A 20,749-nucleotide genomic window follows, 5' to 3' on the forward strand; every position below is an offset into this window, starting at 1 on the left:
ACCCCCATCATTCACCCGGCAGCAATCACTGGCACTCAGGGCTTACACCCAACATTAACATACTCTCCCTCACCCTCACACCCAACCCTCCCTGCCTTTCACACCTCCATCTCCTTAGCACATCAGCCAAGCGCAGTGCCACACAATCACTGGTGCTCTGCCCTCTCCTCTGCAGAAGGAGTTTGGTTGTTACAGCAGGGAGGGGCAGCAGACTGGAGGGGAGCTCCATGACTCCATCCCCTGATCCCCGGGGGTGGGGTGGGTTCCACTTCATGGGGCTGGTGACAGTGCAGCCTCTGGTGTCTGTACAGCAGAGGCAGTGCACGGTGATGGTTAGTGACAGCCGTCTGCCCCTTTCCAACTCCTTCCTCAACCTCATCCTGAGTTGTAGCATCAAGTGGGAACTGAAGATGGTGTGACCTTGATCCTCCTACTCTCCTCCCCAACCCTCTTCCCTCACCCTAACACTCTCCTTCTGGGAGCATTAAGGATCATGGTGCATTCCTGTCTTTTGCCCCTTCTCATCTTCATCCTGCTATTTGGAAAGCTGAGCAAGGAGCTGATGGTGTGACCATGATCCTCCTGCTTTCTTCCCCAACCCTCTCCCCTCACCCTAACACTCTCCATCTGCTTGTACGCTTTCAGAAACAGAAGAGCTTCTGCCTGAAAAGCCTCAGTGGAGACAGGAAGGAGGGGAAGAACTTCCTTGTGAAAGTAATGTCAAGGCACCGTCTCTTGATCTGACACTCACAGCCACCAACTCAAATATTGGCACTGTGAGGACCTTAGAGGCTAGCACAGATCAACATGTAGTGAGTCACCGGCTTGCAGCCAGGCCCAGGGAAAGGATACTTGTGTGACAGCTCACTGGAGAATAGGGCTGCAGATGAGTTCCACTATGGGGAGTCGGATGAGGATTTCAATAGAGCGGCATTCACCAGGCAGTCTGTTGTCACTGTCAAAGAGGAATCCAGCTCCAATGTGGAAGATTGGGGAGATCATGCTGCCTCAGACCAGGAAAATAGAAGGAAGATGCTTCCTTGAGCTGATAGGCAGCCAGCAAAGTAGCTCCCCACATCTGCAGCAGCTCCCAACAGCTACAGCTATACAGTTCTCTCAATGTCAGCAACAATGAAGCTTCCTCAACACCTGCATGCAGTTCTCTCGCAATCCTGCAACAATGCAACACCTTACACAGAGGCAGCAATGCGACTCCCCATCACCGGCAGCTGTGTAGTTCCTCAACATTTGTAGCAATGCAGCTCCCGTTTCACCTCCCCGCATGCATTGTGCAGTTCTGACAGAGCAATTAGCTAAGTCATAAGAACAGGTCCGAGAGTGGGGCTTGAACCTGTGACCTTTCTAGCTGGTTTGGTGTGTGACTGATTCAACAAACAAATTGTATGGAAAATATTCTGTTTTACCAACAATCCTCAGTCTATTTATTGCATCTCACACTTTTCTTAAGATTACGTTTTAATTGCATTATGTAACTGGATAACAATGAGAGATCAAAGGTTTAAATAGAAACCAATTTGCAGGATGAATGATAATAGCTTGAGAGCTGAGGTTATTACTTTAACTCTATAGTATTTCCAAAATGAGTCCTTAAATATAATACATTTCTTTTGCTTTCCAACATATAATATCTTTTGGTGAACAAACTTTATTGTCTAGGAAATTGACTTACTTAATGTTCCTACAGTGTCACATATTGTGTTTAAGTAAGAATTTCTAAATTCTAATGTAATTCACCCAGAAGAGTATATTATATTCCAATCTGTCACAAACAGTGTATTAAAGCATGCATTTAAAGACTAATATTTTAAAAAGGAAGTTTATGAAAAGAACATAATAGCAAAGTCAGCACTCAAGAAGTTCTTGTGATCTCCCTCAGGACCTCCCCAAATGTACTCATTGCGAATGGCTGCTCCATTCAAGATTGGTTATTATACAAAATAATAGCAACTGAGGCTGAGAGAAAATGGGTCCATTGGCAATTTGTAATTTACAGCTGAACTATGCATGTATCATTGTATTGTGGTGCAAAGTGCTGCACATCATTAGACTCCTTCACAACCGTGATTTCTATATTCAGATGGATTCAGATGTGCGTGTGTGAAGTGTTTAACAGATCCTGGAATGGGGCCCACAGAATACAGGGAAATGGGCAGTGTTTTATTTTCGGTCATCCCTTCCCCCAATTGAAGGCATCCCTCCTTTCCATGGGTTTACTATTGTTAGACCTGGGGCCTGGAGGTTAACACATGGGTAAGTTCACTGATCCAGCCAGGAGCTGGCCTGAAGGGAACATATCTTGAAGATTCAGTGTCACTGTGTCCTATCTGTCTTAGAGCTGTAGGTATTAGTGAATTTATCCTCATAACTACACCATCTTCACCATTGCTGAACAGGATCCATCCGTTCTAATCCAAAGGTGACAACATTTGAAAATATTACCCCCTGGATTGGCACAAGAAGGAAATAATTTTAAGTGGCTCTGTCTCTTGCTGCTGGAGTTTCAAAGCGATGCTGCATGAGTTTGTCTGACTCTGGTTGTACGGCTGTGATTTGGGAACAGTGGTTTTGAAGATTGTGTCCAGTCCTGCTGTATTGTTCATATTTAAACACAAGCGCCTGCCTCTGATTCAAATCCAAAATGTACAATAAAAATCCAACAGATTTGATTAACTTTCCATCTAACACAGCCTCATTAATATTTATTTGTTAGCCTGGGATTTACAGTGCCAGACAGACTGTACTTATACTGTATAGGAGGCATACAGCCCCAGACTGACTGTAGTTATACTGCACCCAGTGCATACAGTCCAATCTGTTTGTTTCACAGTTTTGATCTGCAACAGACTGGGGCCCTGCTCTATCACAGGACCAGAATGGCTCCTGTCATTACATCCTATATGAGTGTGATAAAGATAAACCATGCCTTTTCATCCTTCTTGTCCTGTCTGCAGCCTTTGACATGGTTGGCCACACCATCTTCCTCCAAAACCTCTCTACCACTCTCCAGCTGGGTGGGACTGCTCTCTCCTGGTCCTATTCTTATCCATCTAATCACAGAGTGCAGAAGAGGCCCTTCGGCCCATCGAGTCTGCACCGACACGTGAGAAACACATGACCTACCTACCTAACCCCATTTACCAGCACTTGGCCCATAGCCTTGAATGTTATGACGTTCCAAATGCTCATCCAGGTACTTTTTAAAGGATGTGAGGCAACCCACCTCCACCACCCTCCCAGGCAGCGCATTCCAGACCATCACCACCCTCTGGGTAAAAAAGTTTTTCCTCACATCCCCCCTAAACCTCCTGCCCCTCACCTTGAACTTATGTCCCCTCGTGACTGACCCTTCAACTAAGGGGAACAGCTGCTCCCTATCCACCCTGTCCATGCCCCTCATAATCTTGTACACCTCGATCAGGTCACCCCTCAGTCTTCTCTGCTCCAACGAAAACAACCCAAGTCTATCCAACCTCTCTTCATAACTTAAATGTTTCATCCCAGGCAGCATCCTGGTGAATCTCCTCTGCACCCCCTCCAGTGCAATCACATCCTTCCTATAATGTGGCGACCAGAACTGCACACAGTACTCCAGCTGTGGCCTCACCAAGGTTCTATACAACTCCAACATGGCCTCCCTACTTTTGTAATCTATGCCTCGATTGATAAAGGCAAGTGTCCCATATGCCTTTTTCACCACCCCACTAACATGTTCCTCCACCTTCAGAGATCTATGGACACACACACCAAGGTCCCTTTGTTCTTCAGAACTTCCTAGTGCCATGCCATTTATTGAATACTTCCTTGTCAAATGACTCCTTCCAAAGTGTATCACCTCACACTTTTCAGGGTTAAATTCCATCTGCCACTTATCTGCCCATTTGACCATCCCGTCTATATCTTCCTGTAGCCCAAAACACTCAACCTCACTGTTAACCACCTTGCCAATCTTTGTGTCATCCGCAAACTTACTAATCCTACCCCCCACATAGTCATCTATGTCATTTATATAAATGACAAATAATAGGGGACCCAGCACAGATCCCTGTGGTACGCCACTGGACACTGGCTTCCAGTCACTAAAGCATCCTTCTGTCATCACCCTCTGCCTCCTACAACTAAGCCAATTTTGAATCCACCTTATCAAATTACCCTGTATCCCATGTGCTTTTGCCTTCTTTATAAGTCTCCCATGTGGGACCTTGTCAAAGGCTTTGCTGAAATCCATATAAACTACATTAACTGCACTACCCTCATCTTCACACCTGGTCACCTCCTCAAAAAATTCAATCAAATTTGTTAGACATGACCTCCCTCTGACAAAGCCATGTTGACTATCCCTGATCAAACCTTGCCTCTCCAAATGGAGATAGATTCTCTCCTTCAAAAATTTCTCCAGTAGTTTCCCTACCACTGATGTGAGACTCACTGGCCTGTAGTTCCCTGGCTTATCTCTACAACCCTTCTTAAATAGCGGACCCACATTAGCTGTTCTCCAGTCCTCTGGCACCTTCCCTGTGGTCAGAGAGGAATTAAAAATTTGGGTCAGAGCCCCTGCGATCTCCTCCCTTGCCTCCCTCAGCAGTCTGGGACACAACATCCGGACCTGGAGATTTGTCCACTTTTAAGCCTGCCAACACCTCCAATACCTTGTCACTCCCTATATCAATTTGCTTAATTGCAGCCTCTCTCCCCGAGTTCGAGAGCTTCTTCCTCATTTTCTTGGGTGAAGACGGATGTGAAGTATTAGTTTAACACTCTATCAATGTCCTCTGGTTCCACCCATAGATTGCCCCCTTGGTCCCTACTGGGCCCCTCTCTTTCCCTGGTTATCCTCTTCCCATTGATATACTTATAGAATATCTTGGGATTTTCCCTACTTTTACCAGCCAGAGCTTTCTCATATCCGCTCTTTGCTCTCCTAATTGCTTTCTTAAGCACCACCCTGCACTTTCTGTACTCCATTAATGCCTCTGCTGATTTGCTTCCCTTGTACCTGCTAAAAACCTCTCTCTTCCTTCTCATCGTATCCTGAATACCTCTGGTCATCCATGGTTCTCTGGGCTTGTTACTCCTTCCTATCACCCTAGAGGGAACACGTTGTGCCTGTACCCTTCCCATTTCCTTTTTGAACACCCCCCACTGCTCCTCTGTAGATTTCCCCACAAGTAGCTGTTCCCAGTCTACCTTGGCCAGATCCTGCCTTATTTTACTAAAATCCACTCTCCCCCAATCCAAAACATTTTTTTGCAACTTGTCTCTTTCTTTGTCCTTAACAAACTTAAACTGTACCATGTTGTGGTCGCTATCACTAAAATGCTCGCCCACCACCACCCCAGCCACCTGTCCGGCTTCATTCCCCAGAATTAGGTCCAGCACTGCACCGTCCCTTGTTGGACCCTCTGCATAATGACCTAATAAGTTCTCCTGTACACATTTCAAGAAATCCACTCCATCCAAGCCCTTAACACTATGTCTATCCCAATTAATGTTGGGAAAGTTGAAATCACCTAATATAATTACCCTATGGTTATTGTTTTTACACACCTCCACAAATTGTGCACATATTTGCTCCTCAATTTCCCGCTGACTGTCTGGGGGTCTATAATAAACACCTAACAATGTGGCAGCCCCTTTTTTATTCCTAAGCTCTACCCACAAAGCTTCATTTGATGTCCCCTCCAAGATATCATCTCTCCTTACTGCAGTAACTGACTCCTTAACTAATAGTGCAATGCCTCCTCCTCTTTTACCCCCTCCCCTGTCTCGCCTGAAGATTCTATATCCCGGAACGTTGAGCTGCCAATCCTGCCCTTCCCTCAACCTTCCCTCCATTATAGCCAGAGAATCACTCGCAGGATCTCCTCTTCCTTTTCCCACATCATTACTCCTGATAACCACCCCCCATGATCTATCTTTGACATCCTCCAATTTTTCAACTATGTGCTTCCCCTCAGCTGGACAGTCGTGGTGGGCAGTGGGGAGTGGGGGGTGCTGCGGGGGTGGTGGTGGTGCGGGCTGCTTCAGCTGGTCCTGGAAATCCTGAGGCTGTGGTTTATGCTCTGCCCCTCACCCCCACCACCCAATGTAATCAGAGGGCCAGCAGCTCTTCCGTCAGTCCCAGGAGCACCATTGGGAGTGGTGGCCATTGCTGGGACTGCAAAAGGCCTGAGACTAAGGGCAGCGCTGGAGCCCAGAAGATAGGTGAGTGGATGGGCTCACCAGGGCCAGTGAGGGAGGGGTCAAGTAAGAGGGGAAGGGGGTCTTCAAGTGAGGATGGTCTTTGCTGGGGGGCTCTCCATGGGGTACAGGGTTCCAGATCAGGAGGGTCACCTCCTGAACCCGCAGTAGGCTTCCAGGGTATACCTGGGCCCTTCCACTGCTAGTGAAATATCAGTGGCAGAGGTCAGTAGGCGACTGGCACAGCATGCACCTGCCATCTCCTCTGTTCCAACCGTACTTAAAATATTCCAACCACATTGTTAGTTTCCATGTGAATGCTGATGACTTCCAGCTCTCTCCCATCACCACAGCTCTTTACTTTCCACTGCCTCCAAATTGTTAGACTGTCTGACATCCAGCACTGGATGAGCAGTAATTTCCTCTGGCTAAATATTGGGACAACCATCGCCTTCAGTCACCACTACAAACCCCACTCCCAAGCTACTGATTGCATCACTCTTCCTGGCAACTAGCTAAACAAGTCTCTTCACAAACCTGTTGTCATATTTGACCCCAAAATGATCTTTCAACCACATTTGCACCATCACTAAGACCACCTATTTCCACCTCCTTAACCTCACCTCATGTCTGTCCCTGTCTCAGTTTATCTGCCGCCAAAACCCTCATTAATGTCCTTGTTACCAACGATGTGCCTGTTCCAACGCAGGCCTGGCCAGTGCCCAGGTTCCACCCTTCAGAAAGTTGAGCTCATCTAAACTCACGTTCTAACTCAGGCCAAGACCTTTTCACCCATCACCCCTGCGCTTGCTGACATACATTGGTCCCTGTTTAAGCAAAGTCTTGATTTTAAAATTCTCATCCTTGTTTTCAAATCCCTCCATGGCCTCCCCCTTCCATCCCTGTAATCTCCTCCAGTCCCACAACCCTCTGAGATATCTCTGCTCCTCTAGTTCCAGCCTGCTGAGCATCCCTGATGTGAATTGCTTTCACCATTAGTGATCATGCTTTCAATTACCTGGGCCCTAAGTCCTGGAATTCCCTCCCTAAACCTCTCCAACACTTTACGTCTCTGTCTGTCTTTGAGACACTCCTTTGTTTATGACCAAGCTTTTGGTACCTGCCCTAATACTGCCTTATGTAGCTCAGTATCAAACTTTGTTTTATAAAACTCCTGTGAAATACCTTGGGATGTTTTGTCAAGTTAAAAGTGCTATATAAATGCCAGTTGTTTTTGGTGTTGTTTGTTTATAGATATGACTCTGCCTGTATTTAATTACAATGGTGACCAACTAAAATTCAATTTCTTCCATAGCTTGGGTTTTACCAATTTTAATTCTGCAGTCAAATTTAGGAATGAAAAGATGAAATATCCTTTGGCAATTAAATCATTACAGTGTGGACTGATTGGAATGGAGGAAATTGGGACAGGAGTAAGCCTGCTCCGTCAAGATCTTGGCTGCTCATCTACCTTGACGCCATTTTCCCACACTGTCCCCATATCCCTGGGGTAGAGAATTCCAAAGATTTATAATCCTCAGAGAGAAGAAATTCCTCCTCATCTCAGTCTTAAATCATTCTATGCACCAAGTGCTCGGCTGTTCCATATGACAGGTTTCTGCAAATTATGTGAATTACATAATTACTTAGCTCATTTCCTTACACAGGAAACCTCTGGTTCCACTTCTGTTACCTTCTCCTTAAGGTATATGGTGTGTTAGCTGTGACTATAGCAACAGGGCTCTTCTCAATAGGAAGCAATGCTGTGCAGTGCAGAGCATTGTTCCCATTGCAATTACTTCTCTTGGTCACTCTCTTAATGTTTCCAGGATTTGCCTGTAGATTATTGTGCTCCTGTTATCATTTCTGGCAAAGCGTTGACAGTCAGGATGAACTTCTAAGAACAAGTACCCCCAATTTGAAGCCTCACCCATTGGGAGAGCTCTTGAAGAATGATGACAAACCCCTCTGCAGGTCAGGTCACATTACTGAGCATTACCATACTGAATCATGACCTCCCATGCACTAGGTCAGCAGCCTTGGCTGTGATGTGATGTACCAACTTGATGCTGAGCTGCCGAACAGCCAAAGGAAAGTGGAGACCACTTCCATTGGCTCAAGCTGACTGAGAATCAGTCAAGTCCTTTGCTTCACATGAGTGATTCAGGAGTTATGGCTATTCTTTCAGTGTTAGATGTTAAGGTACCTAATAGGGACCAATTGCGTGTACTCATCCAGCTCTTGTCATCAACATTACAGCAAAGGGACTTGGAAAAACTACTGAGCAGAGCATATATATTGACCTGGGTTCATAAACCTGGGTTTCAGGTAGAGAATTGGGGATCTAGCTATCTAGATTTATATGTACATTCTGAGTAATGTAATAACACACTGCTCTCTGTGTACACTGTGTATAATTTACCCAATTTGGTTGGATGAATCATATATCACCACCTTCCCAAAGAAAACACAGTAATTTCTGTTTTTCTCCTTTTATTCCAGATGAACAGTAAGTAATTCACAATCTCTTAGGAGGAAATTAAATGTCTTGTTATAAAGTAGCACTCTTATAAATGTATACATTGATATTCTAAAGGGCACATTTTTATTTTTTCTTGGACCGTGACTTTAAAAACTACCATGGCTGCAGTTTAAAAGAGATGTTCACTGGAGCAGGAAGAAGAAAATCTACAATGTTGCTATCTCCTGGAACAGTGTGTGCCATGTTGGACAGAATGGTGCTGGAAAAGAGACCTGGTTTGAGAAGGAACTGCCTATCAATGGCGCTTTGGTTGGCTCCTGACCAAGTGGCCAGGCTCTGTGTGAGGATAGTGCAGTGGATCAGCCTGAAAAGAGGAAAGACCTGAAACCTCTCTCTCCAGTGTTTTGTAAGACTCCAGTAATCCTGCCACAGTAGCTAACTGGCTATTCGTCACATCATTGTATCCTGCTTTCTTTGAGAAACCCCAGTCAGGACGAAAAGGGGCAAAATCACCAGTGGAGACATTAAAAGCAAGTTTCAACCAGAGAACCACAGACTGCAAGTGCTGGGAGACCACCTCATGTCAACCACAACAACCTGCAAGGAATTTGGAAGAAAGCAACCAAAGTCAACCCATCTACCCATCTAGCTCCAGATTGGTGCCATTGAACTGTTTTATCTCACCCTTAAAATTCATGTTTTGTGTGTCTTATGTGTGTGTGTGTTTGTGTATAGGGGTTTAAGAAGGGGTAGAGTTTAAGTTATAGAGTTAAAAATTAGCAGTTCATATTTCTTTCCTTTGCTACTGTTAGGAAATAGAGATAGTTTAAGTAAGTTATATCGGTATTTGTAGGTGTTAGGAATGAGTTTTAGCTTTAAAGTTTAATTTTAATTTGTATTTCTGTATCTCTGTGTTAAGAACGGTCAAATGGAGTTTTAGTTTCATTTTAGAAAGGTGCTTGCATTTCTAATGAGGAGTTTTACAACTCTTTAAGAGAAAGTAAACATACAAGACTAGAACGATTAGACTGTTGCCTAGCATAGGGGTACAGAGAGGCAGTCCCCTCCCACAGACGCACACAGAAGAGGAGAAACAGTAGTTTGTTTTGGAAGTTGTTTGAGTTCAGTTGATTTGAAGACAGCTGTGAAGCAGAAGCAACCTAAAAGGGGGCAGATTGCAAGCCCCAAGCTAAGAAAAACCCAAAAAGTCCAGGGGAGTGGAAGAAGAGAAAGCGCAAAGATGATCTTCGAGTCAAAGGAAGGACAGGAAACTGGAAAAGGTCCTGTTAATGAAGTTAAGAATGAGGGGCAGAGAGAAAGGCTTCAAGCTTTAGATTTAAAGAGACAAAAGCTGCAAAAAGCAGTCGTAAAGCGAGAACGGCTTGCAAGAGGCCAGAAGGACCAAAGAGACAGCTGAAGCAACTCTTTGCTATGGACATGTGAAGCCGTGGTACTCTCGACAGCTGAGACAGTGAGAGAGAGAGTGTGCGGAAGACGGTTTGAATGCATGTGGTGACCCAGGGAAGAGGAACATCAGAGGCAGAGTTTGAAACTCTGGAGGTGAACCCTTGCGGAAGGCATCTGAGAAAAAGTGTCAGTTTGGGAGAAGATTCCAATGCGAGTTCTTGGAGAGTGGAGATTGGAATGTCTTGGGTGAAGGATTCAGTGAGACTGGTCAGCTCACAGTGTGACAAACGTCTGGGGGGAGTGGAGGAGAGATCCATAACATCTGGTTGAAGTGGCATCTGTCACTTGATTTGGGAGTGTGGTGTGTCTGACCACAGGGTGCCATAGATTTACATGGACTGTGTACATTAGACTATAAGATAGCTTTTATAACTTGTGTTATCCTTACAAACCTGTATAATCTGAAAAGGTATAGTTGTGGGTGAAGGAATATTGTAATATAGTTCATCTTTTCTTGTTGAGTAAATGTTTTATTCTTTCATTAAAAGTTCATCAGCTGACCCCTGTGATCCTGTTCAGTAGCTACTCTCCACGTATCTAAACAAACAAATAAAAGTTAGGATCTATCGAGCTGGGTTCCACTCTGAGATCAGGCTTGTCCAGGGGTAACCTCAGCTGCGATCGTAACAGCCACTGGTTACAGACAATTTGTTTAATAAACAGTTATCTACTTATAAAGTTTACAAACCTGGTGCTCGTATTCTGTTAACCTAAATTAAGCAGTTCAGTAGAATTGGGTCAATCTGGTGGTTTGGTCAAACCTTTCACATCTATCATGGCTCGGGGACCAGTGGAGCTGATATTACAGCGCACTATCCCCAGTGAGTTGTGACAATACAAATACTTGTAATATAGCTAGCTGTACACTAATACTGTTATCCAGTTACATTGCTATATAGCTACACAATTAAATAATTACACCACTTGACAGTAACATAATTATACAGCTACACCATTATAATGTTATATGTTCATACAGTGGCACTGTTATGTGTTATACAGATGTACAATTATTAACTCCTGGTGTGAGCAGAACAGTAGATTTTAACAGCAAGCCAGAACTAGCGGCACCGATGCAGAGTGAGCAACACCAGAGGAACAGAGCAAAATACTCAAAAAAGTGATGCCACAGTGAGCAGAGAGTTCGGAGTGGCCCAGGTATGTTACACTTAAATATAAAGTTTATTGGTTAGTGTTTGTAGTCATTAGCATTTGTGTTTTGGTATTAGCTGAACAATTAACTAACTTAGAAGCTAAAAAATATTATACAAATATAGACTAAGAGGTAAGGGAGTGTAAGCATCAGGGAGAGAGGTGTAAACAGCTAAAGTGTCAGCATAAGAGTAGGAGCTGATTAGTGAATAGCTGTTGGGTGTTTTTTTTTGCAGGTTAGATCAGGGATAAATCTTGAGTTTTCTTTTTGGAAAGTTTAGATAGTGGTGTCATAACTAGCGGAATTGCAGGGTGACTCAGTTCCGTCAAATGCACATCCTGTGCCACGTGGGAACTCCAGAACACTTCTCATGTCCTGATCATCAGCTGGAGGAGCTCCAGCTCCAGATTTCAGAGCTTGAACAGCAGTTGGAAGCACTGCGATGCATGTGTGAGCCTGAGAGCTATGTGCATAGCACAGATCTGGAAGTGGTCACCCTGCAGCTCAAGGATGCACAAACAGCAAGGGAATGAGTGACTGCTGGACAGAAAAGGAGGTCCAGGCAAGTAGTGCAGGAGTCCCCTGGGTGCATCTCACTCTCTAACTATTCAACTCTGAATACTGGTAAGGGTGATGGTTCTTCTGGGGGACATAGCCAGAGCAGATGCCATTGCAGTATTGGAACTTAACTGTGCAGCAAGGGGGGAGGAAGATTAGGAGAGCAATAATAATAGGGAATTCAATCATCAGGGTAACAGACAGGCAGACATGATTCCAGGATGGTATGTTGCCTCCCTGATGCTAGGGTTAATGATGTCACTGAGTGGTTGCAGAATATTCTGAGAGGGAAGGGTGAACAGCCAGAGGTTGTGGTCCATATCAGTACCATTGATGTATGTGGAAGAAGGGTGAGGTCCTACAGGCACATTTTAGGTAGCTAGAAAATAAATTAATAAGTAGGACCTCAGAGATAGTAATCTCCAGATTACTCTCGGTGCCACGTGAGTATAGAAATAGGAAGATAATGTAGGTGAATATGTGGTTGGATAGATTGTACAAATGGGAGGCTTTTAGATTCCTGGGGCACAGGGCTTGGTTCTGGGGGAGATGGGACCTGCACCTGGTTGCTCCTTTAACAGGTCCGGGACCAATATCATTGCAGGGGGGTCTGCTAGTGCTTTAGGGAAAGCTTTTAAACTGACTTGGCAGGGGAATGAGGAGCTGAAGATTCTTTCAGAACAGGAAAGAAGCAAAGCTGGAAATAGAAGGCAGAAATTAGTGAGTGAGAATGGATGGCAAAGGAAATAAAGGGGTTTGACAGTGCTTGATGGTAAATACTGAAGAGTAGAGAATAAGACAGGAGAGCTGAGGGCAGAGGTAGCTACTGGCAAGTATAGCATGGCTATTACTGAAACATGTCTTAAACAAGGTCAGGAATAGAAGTTCAACATTCCTGGATACAACATTTTAAGACAAATGGGGGGGGGGGATTTAAAAAAGGAGGGCGTGTCACAATATTTGTTAAAGAACCAATCGCAGCTTTGAGGAGAGTTAAAATGCAAGAAGGAGCATCAAATGGGGCCACATGGGTTGAAGTAAACAACAACGATGTTGATACTCACACTCCTGGGAGTGTACTATAGACGCCAAACAGTCAAAGGGAGAGAGAAGAGCAAATAGGTAGGGAAATTCCTGAGAAGTGCAAAAACAATAGGGCAGTAATAGTGGCAGTAATGGTCAACTACCCTAACATTGACTGGGATAAAATCAGTGTAAAAAGTATAGAAGACGCAGATATCTTAAAGTGCATTTAGGAGAATCTCTCTTGCAAACATCTAGAAAACCCAACATGGGAAGGGGCGGTTCTGGACTTAGTTTTAGGAAATTAATCTGAGCAGGTGGAAGGGGTATCAGATGGGGAGAACTTTGATGTGTTACACGATCCAAACTGACGTTATTGGCGAGCGGGGGCTGGGAACTCCAAACCCTGACTGGCCGTGGGAGTTTTGCGCATGCGTGGACCGGGAGTGGGTGGCGCATGCGCAATCGAGCGTTTTGTACTTCTTCAGGCCAAGGGTGGGCCCAGTGAGCCTGCATTATTAAAAAGAAACGGCGTGAAGAATGGATCATGTGACCGGGAGTGGAGCTCCATAATTGAGAAAAGTCCCAGACAGGGGACAAGAAGAGGTCCCAGTTAAGAAAGAAAAAGAGGAGCAAAGAAAGAGGCTCCAAGCAGAAAAAGGGGCTGTGGTTGACAGAATTAAAGTAATGAGGGCTCAGCAGAAGCCCTGAAGATCTAAAAAGGCAACAGAAGGTTGATGACTCCATGCTACAGGCCACTGGGGAGAAGGTAGCCCTTTGGAGCAGCAGTGTTCTGTTTGGCATTGAAATGCAATCATGTACTAAAGGTCCTACCTGGCTTGCCGTAGTCATGTGACCTCTGCCATGAGGCACAGGCTGGGGACAGCCATGCTACATTCAGTTCTAATAAAGACATTGTACAAGAAGCACTATGCTCTTTGAGCTCGTAACAGATCTGAAGTTGTGCTAGTGAGTTGGCGCTGGTGTGCAGACTTGGGTATCCAGGGGAACAGAGTCTCCGAGAATACACTGAAACCCTGCAAGGTGGGCCAACGTGGAAACTGTCAGAGTTGGAGCAAAGTTTGGGGACAATTCCTCAGGCCAGATCTTTGAAGGTGAAGACTGAAACCCCCCCGTGAGAGCGGCAGAGTTTCAACGAGATTATTGACTCAGTGTTTACTGACATCAGGCTGGGTTGTTGAGAAATCCGTGGAATCTGTCTTGGTCGCATCTGCCATTTATTGTGCAGTGTGGTGTGTTTGACCACAATTTGTCTGTAATTCACATGTAGATCGTATTTACCCTGAATATTAGAGTATTAGATAGATATAGTAAATACCCTGAATATTAGAGTATTAGATAGATATAGTAAATACCCTGAATATTAGAGTATTAGATAGATATTGTAAATACCCTGAATATTAGAGTATTAGATAGATATAGTAAATACCCTGAATATTAGAGTATTAGATAGATATTGTAAATACCCTGAATATTAGAGTATTAGATAGATATTGTAAATACCCTGAATATTAGAGTATTAGATAGATATAGTAAATACCCTGAATATTAGAGTATTAGATAGATGTTGTAAAATGTTTAATTTTGCAGACCTTGAATAGTAAAGTTTATTTTTGTTTGTTCAAAACCTGTGGAATCTTGTGATTTTATTCACTGAGCAAGTGTCTTGAATTGCAAACTTTGGCTACTTTAAACAGTTACTGGCCCTTAACCGGCTCATACCAAGAACTTGGGGGTCTGGTCCATGATCATAACAGATGATAGTGATCATAGTTCAGTTCAATTTAGCATATTTATGGAAAAGGACGAAGACAGACCAGAAATGAAAGTTTTAAATTGGGGAAGAACTAATTTTACTAAACTGAAATGTGATTTAGCTAAAGTGGACTGGAAACAGCTACTTGAAGGTAAATCGAGGTCAGAGCGATTGGAGATTTTCAAGGCGATAGAGAGGGTTCAGAACGAATATATGTTTTTGAAAAAAACATGGGGCTCTCAAATCTGGACCCCACTGGATGTATAAGACTGTACAGAGCAGGATAAGGCAAAAAAGGAAAGCTTATGTCAAATACTGAGAGCTCAATACTGCAGAAAAACCCAGAGGAGGATAGAAAATACAGGAGTGAAATAAAAAGAAAATTACGAGAGCAAAGCGAGGACATGAGAAAACATCGACAAGTAAATCAAAGAAAGCCCAAAATTGTTTAATGAGTGCATAAAGAGCAAGAGGGTAACTAAGGAACGAGTAGGGGCTGTTAGAGACCAAAAAGGTAACATGTTGAGGCAAAGATGTGGGAAGGATTCTTAATGAAGCCTTTTGAATCCACTTTCACAGAAAGAGGTGAAACAGACGCTAGTTAAGAAGGAGTGCGAAATATTAGAGAGGATAATCATAGTGAGAGAGAAAATATTAAGGTGTTCAGCATTTTTGAAAGTAAATAAGTCACCTGACCTAGATGAGATATATCCGAAGATTTTAAGAGGTGCAGGAGATGAAACAGTGGAGGCTTTTACCATTATTTTCCAATCCTCTCTGGCTTCAGGTATGGTGCCAAAGAATTGAAGGACTGCTAACATTATAGTATTGTTTAAAAAAGGGAGAAAGGAATAGACTGGTTATTTATAAGCCAGTCAGCTGTATCTCAGTGGTGGGCAAATTATTGGAACAAAATTCTGAGGGGCACTATTATTATTTTAGAAAGCCACACTTTATTCAAAGACAGTCAGCATGGACTTTTTAAGAGAAGATTGTATCTGATTAACATGATTGGATTTTTTTGAGGAGGATCTGTGAGAGTAGCATGTTTGATGTAATCTATATGGATTTTAACAAGGCCTTTGAAAAGGTCCTACATTGCAGACTGAGCAAAAAAGTCAAAGCCTGGGGCATTGAAATAAAAGTGGCAAGTTGGATCCAAAATTAGTTCAGTGGCAGGAAGGTAAGGATAATGGTTGACAGGTGTCTTTGTGACTGGGATACTGTTTCCAGTGGGGTTCCATAGGGCTCAGTACTGGCTCCCTTGCTGTTCATGCTGTCCATCAATGATTTGGACCTAAAGGTAGGGGATATGATTAAGAAGTTTGAAGCTGATGCAAGAATTGGCTGTGTGGTTGATAATGAGCAAGAAAGCTGTAGACTGCAGGAAGAGATCAATGGACGGGTCAGATGGGCAGACAAGTGGCAAATGGAATTCAATTCAGAGAAGTGTGAGGTGATGTATTTGGGGGGAGAAAACTAGACAAGAGAAATCAAATGCTTGGTAGGTTAACAAGAGGAGTAGAGGAGCATAGGATCCTTGAAGCGCATGACAAATCCCTGAAGGTAGCAAGAGAGGTAGATAAAGTGGTTAAAAAGGCTTACGGGGGGTGGGGGGTAGGGAGTGGAGGATGGGCAGCAACTTCGTAACAAAAACAGAATTACCTGGAAAAACTCAGCAGGTCTGGCAGCATCGACGGAGAAGAAAAGAGTTGACGTTTCGAGTCCTCATGAGGTCATGAGGACTCGAAATGTCAACTTTTTTCTTCTCCATCGATGCTGCCAGACCTGCTGAGTTTTTCCAGGTAATTCTGTTTTTGTTTTGGATTTCCAGCATCCGCAGTAGTTTTTTGTTTTTAGGCAGCAACTGCATGTCTGTTTGCAGACTTCTCTTCTGTGTTCTTTCTCCTTGAACTAACCAGGTACTGGAACCTTTCTTTCCCAGTCGGAAGGTGCTGGAATCTCTCTTTCCCAGTCGGAAGATGCTGGAATCTCTCCTTCCCAGTCGGAAGATGCTGGAATCTCTCTTTCCCAGTCGGAAGGTGCTGGAATCTCTCTTTCCCAGTCGGAAGGTGCTGGAACCTCTCTTTCCCAGTCGGAAGGTGCTGGAACCTCTCTTTCCCAGTCTGAAGGTGCTGGAATCTCTCTTTCCCAGTCGGAAGGTGCTGGAATCTCTCTTTCCCAGTCGGAAGGTGCTGGAATCTCTCTTTCCCAGTCGGAAGGTGCTGGAACCTCTCTTTCCCAGTCGGAAGGTGCTGGAACCTCTCTTTCCCAGTCGGAAGGTGCTGGAACCTCTCTTTCCCAGTCGGAAGGTGCTGGAACCTCTCTTTCCCAGTCGGAAGGTGCTGGAACCTCTCTTTCCCAGTCGGAAGGTGCTGGAACCTCTCTTTCCCAGTCGGAAGGTGCTGGAACCTCTCTTTCCCAGTCGGAAGGTGCTGGAATCTCTCTTTCCCAGTCGGAAGGTGCTGGAATCTCTCTTTCCCAGTCGGAAGGTGCTGGAATCTCTCTTTCCTAGTCGGAAGATGCTGGAACCTCTCTTTCCCAGTCGGAAGGTGCTGGAACCTCTCTTTCCCAGTCTGAAGAAGGCTGCTCCACTCTTTCCTATCCAAAGTGATTTTTTTCCCGCTCTCGAGAGTCTGTTCTTAACCTTTTCTCAGAGTGTTGGTTTATGTATGAGTCACGAGATACAATCTTATTAGGAATGTCTGTGCTACAATCTCCTTGCCAGAGATAACAGGTCAGCCTGTGTTGTTCAGCCAACAAACTACTATGGGAGATTTCTTCATAAGATTTCTATAATAGTCAATAAATTTCTTAAGATTTATAACGCTCTTATCCGGTGATTTGTTACAGAATGTTAAAATTTGAAGGTGTTATGATTTCAGTCAAGACCAGTAACATTTTTGAAAAAAAATTCAAAATCCTAGTTATTTACTGAAAGAATGAAGCCACAATATTCCACGGTTTAAACAAAAGATCTTTTTTATTATACAAGAGTCAAACAAAACAAACAGTAAACACTACCACCTATACTCTAAAGTCCAGAATCAACACAAGTTAAACGTGAATTAACAGGCAAATTGTGGACGATATTATACTCTAAATTGCACATTAAATGGCAAATACAAGTAAGATATATTTTACAAATTGGCTTGGCAGTCCAATCAATTATATGTCATCAATCTCAATCACAAATCCTTCAAAACACTCTATTCCTCACGAAGAATTTCAGCTCCTCTTCTTCTGGATTTAGGTTGATCCCCGGCCAACAGCAGGACACAACCAACCCGAGTCCCATGGGCACAGTCTTCAACAATGGTACACGTCTGCAGAACCACTTCGACTATACTTACGATGGATGGTCTACATCCACAAATCATACCCTCAAATAACAAAAGCAGCTGCAGCAACTTGGCCTATCCTCCAGCTTCTTTAACCTGCCTGTACTGCACCACTGGGATCATCATCTGAGCTCTGTGTCCTTTTCTATAGGCCGGGATTTTCTGGTTTTCGGGCAGGCTTGGTGGGGGTGGGCGGGAGTGGCACCAAAATCAATCGCTGCCCGCAATCGGGTCCCGGCTGCGATTTCATGCTGGCTGGCCAATTAATAGCTAGCCAGTATGAAATGTGCGCTGCAGCGCTCAGCACTGCCTGTGTGGGGGGAGGGGGGTTGGGAACAGGAGGAGGGCAGGTGCGCACAATAAAACCTCCCTGGGGCACAGAGCTGCCTCAGGGAGTTGAAGCTTTTTAAAATAAAAAAATAAAGAATTGAAAAATGTTAGAAACATGTCCCCTCATGTGACTCTGTCACATGAGCAAGGACGTGTTAGAAATGAGTCTGAAAAAATGTTATTTATTTTTTTAATTCACAGATTGAAACCTCATCCCAGCCGTGGATGAGGTTTCGCAAAACTTCCAAAGGCCGCCTGGCCAATTTGCCTGCCTGCCAGCCATAAGGTCAACTGGGCAGCAAAACCTTTCTTTCAATTAGTTCATTAAGGGCTTTAATAGGCTGCTGAATTGTTGGCGGGCCAACTGCAACTGCCAATTCCCATGCACACCTGCCGACCGAAATATCGCACATCATGTTCTGCTCATTCAGGTCGACGAGCGCAATATTCTGCCTATAGTTTCAACTGGTCTCAGTCTCCCCAGAAGTATCGGTTTCCAGTCCCACTTTCAGTCTCAGTTTCCTTGGAAACTGGAAGAGTTGGTTTCCTTTCTCAATTTGCCTTTTCAATGAGGGTCTGTCTCAAAAGAGACAAGCTTTGAAACCAGGGACTCTATCCAAAGGGGCTTGAGCTACTGTGGATGCAGATCAGACATTGGGTTTCGTGCAGCTGTTGAAGTTGATTTTCAATTAATGTGATTCAGCTCCTGTACACTTGGATTTTGATGATTTTAATAATGATCCTACAGACCTGAGATATTGAACTTTTACTAAAAGTTTCTCTTCAGTGTTGTTGTCAGGACATGATTTCTGTTTACTGAAGGTATGTTTTTATTTTTCTGTCTCATTTTAAATGTCTCCTTACATTCGTTCACCTTAATGCCCCAGTGCCTCAATGTCTTTCTCTGTTCCTCTGTTCCACTCCCTTGCTGCACACTGACTACCCCCCTGACCCCACAACTGGAGGGAACAGTTCATCACCTGCAACTATTGTGAGGAAAACATCACCAATGCCTGAACAGCATGAAACTGGCTTCATGCCTCTAACAAACTCCCAACTGCTGTGACAACACAGCATTAACATAGCTGTGAAGCCGAGACATCAGAATTCCTGGGGCACTGGCTTCTCTGACTGAGCAGGTTAGAGGAAATAAACCCAGAATGATACTTTCAGATTCATCAAAACAGCAGGACAAGAGAGGACCCATTAGAGTGTCACATTGGGAAGTGTAGACTCACTAGAGAGAGTCACAGCTGGGAAAATCTACATAACTATAGTTACCATATTATAGTGTTGCCCGGTTATACTCTTACCTTGTTATACAGTTGCCCTGTTACCCTGTTATTTGTTTGCTTTTGTAGATGTTCAGACTGCTCACCATTCGGGACTGGGAGTGGGGTAGATGGTGACAGCAGGAGTCTGAGAGCTGGAGAGAGGGAGCTCTCATTGTCGTTTGGGGATATTGCAGGATGTCAGATGTGACTGACGAGCAGCGGCTTGGAGAAGAGGATGTCACAGCAGGAGTGGATCAACAAGCCTCAGCCAGAGAGGGAGCAGGAGATCTTCATTTCTGGTTACATGGCTGACCTGATTTTTCTACTTGAAATAAAGACATCAGAAACCGAACAGTCAGGACTACACAGATGAGTGAACAGCTTACCTCGTAATCTATCAAGAGTTTCTATGAATGAAACAATCTCCAGCAGATGTTTTGGAAATTTCCTGCCTGTTTCTCTTCCATCCTGATCAGGTATTAAACCTTGGCAGAGAGCCAATGAAGTTTGGCTTGATGATATCAACACTTTTAATGGTTTCTAAAAGCAAGTGAATACATTTTAGAGATCTGAGAAATTGGATCTTTTTTATCCATGGGTTAGAGTTACAGTCCATTGATACCTCAAAGGTGCACTTTGCACTAAAAAGTATAGAATGATCAAATAATGTAAGTGGCTTTGAATTAAGAGTATCATTTACACCAAAACTAATTAGGCTGTTTCATCTCTGAACCCTTCAGTCCGGGTAGGGTGGGATTGTTGCCATTTGTCCCTCGTCATTTCTCAGAAGTCACTGACAGTTTGGGTTCTATCCAATGACGCTCACATCATTCTCAGCTCATTAGGCCTTAGCATTACACACACAATGCCCCTTTTTTCATGAGTGACCCTGCAGGCAATAGTCCTAGTCACTTGACCACTAAATTCAGGACAGTTCTGAGGGTCCGATTACTGGGCCAGCCCTGTATGGAACACTGGGCTCAGCTGACACATATCACCTTAACCAACCTTAAACAACAACTTGAATTTATTCAGTTCTTTTAATGTGATAAAATGTTTCAATGTGCTTCAATGAACCACATAAGGCAATATTGGGCCAAAAACCTGGTCAAAGAGGTCAATTTTTAAGGAGTATCTTAAAGAGGA

General features: G+C 44.0%; 1 long non-coding RNA gene across 1 annotated transcript in view; it reads left to right on the forward strand.

The window, feature by feature from the left end:
* LOC144682514 (uncharacterized) overlaps nucleotides 1-19,756 on the forward strand; it is a 30,992-nt gene extending 11,236 nt beyond the window's left edge. The window contains exons 2-3 of the long non-coding RNA XR_013577064.1: nucleotides 11,150-11,305; nucleotides 19,691-19,756. This is a non-coding gene — a long non-coding RNA (uncharacterized LOC144682514). The remainder of the gene's footprint in view (nucleotides 1-11,149; nucleotides 11,306-19,690) is intronic.
* The last annotated feature ends 993 nt before the right edge of the window (nucleotides 19,757-20,749 follow it).

This window comes from Cetorhinus maximus, chromosome 7 (assembly GCF_964194155.1).
Source record: "Cetorhinus maximus chromosome 7, sCetMax3.hap1.1, whole genome shotgun sequence".
NCBI classification, from domain to species: domain Eukaryota; kingdom Metazoa; phylum Chordata; class Chondrichthyes; order Lamniformes; family Cetorhinidae; genus Cetorhinus; species Cetorhinus maximus.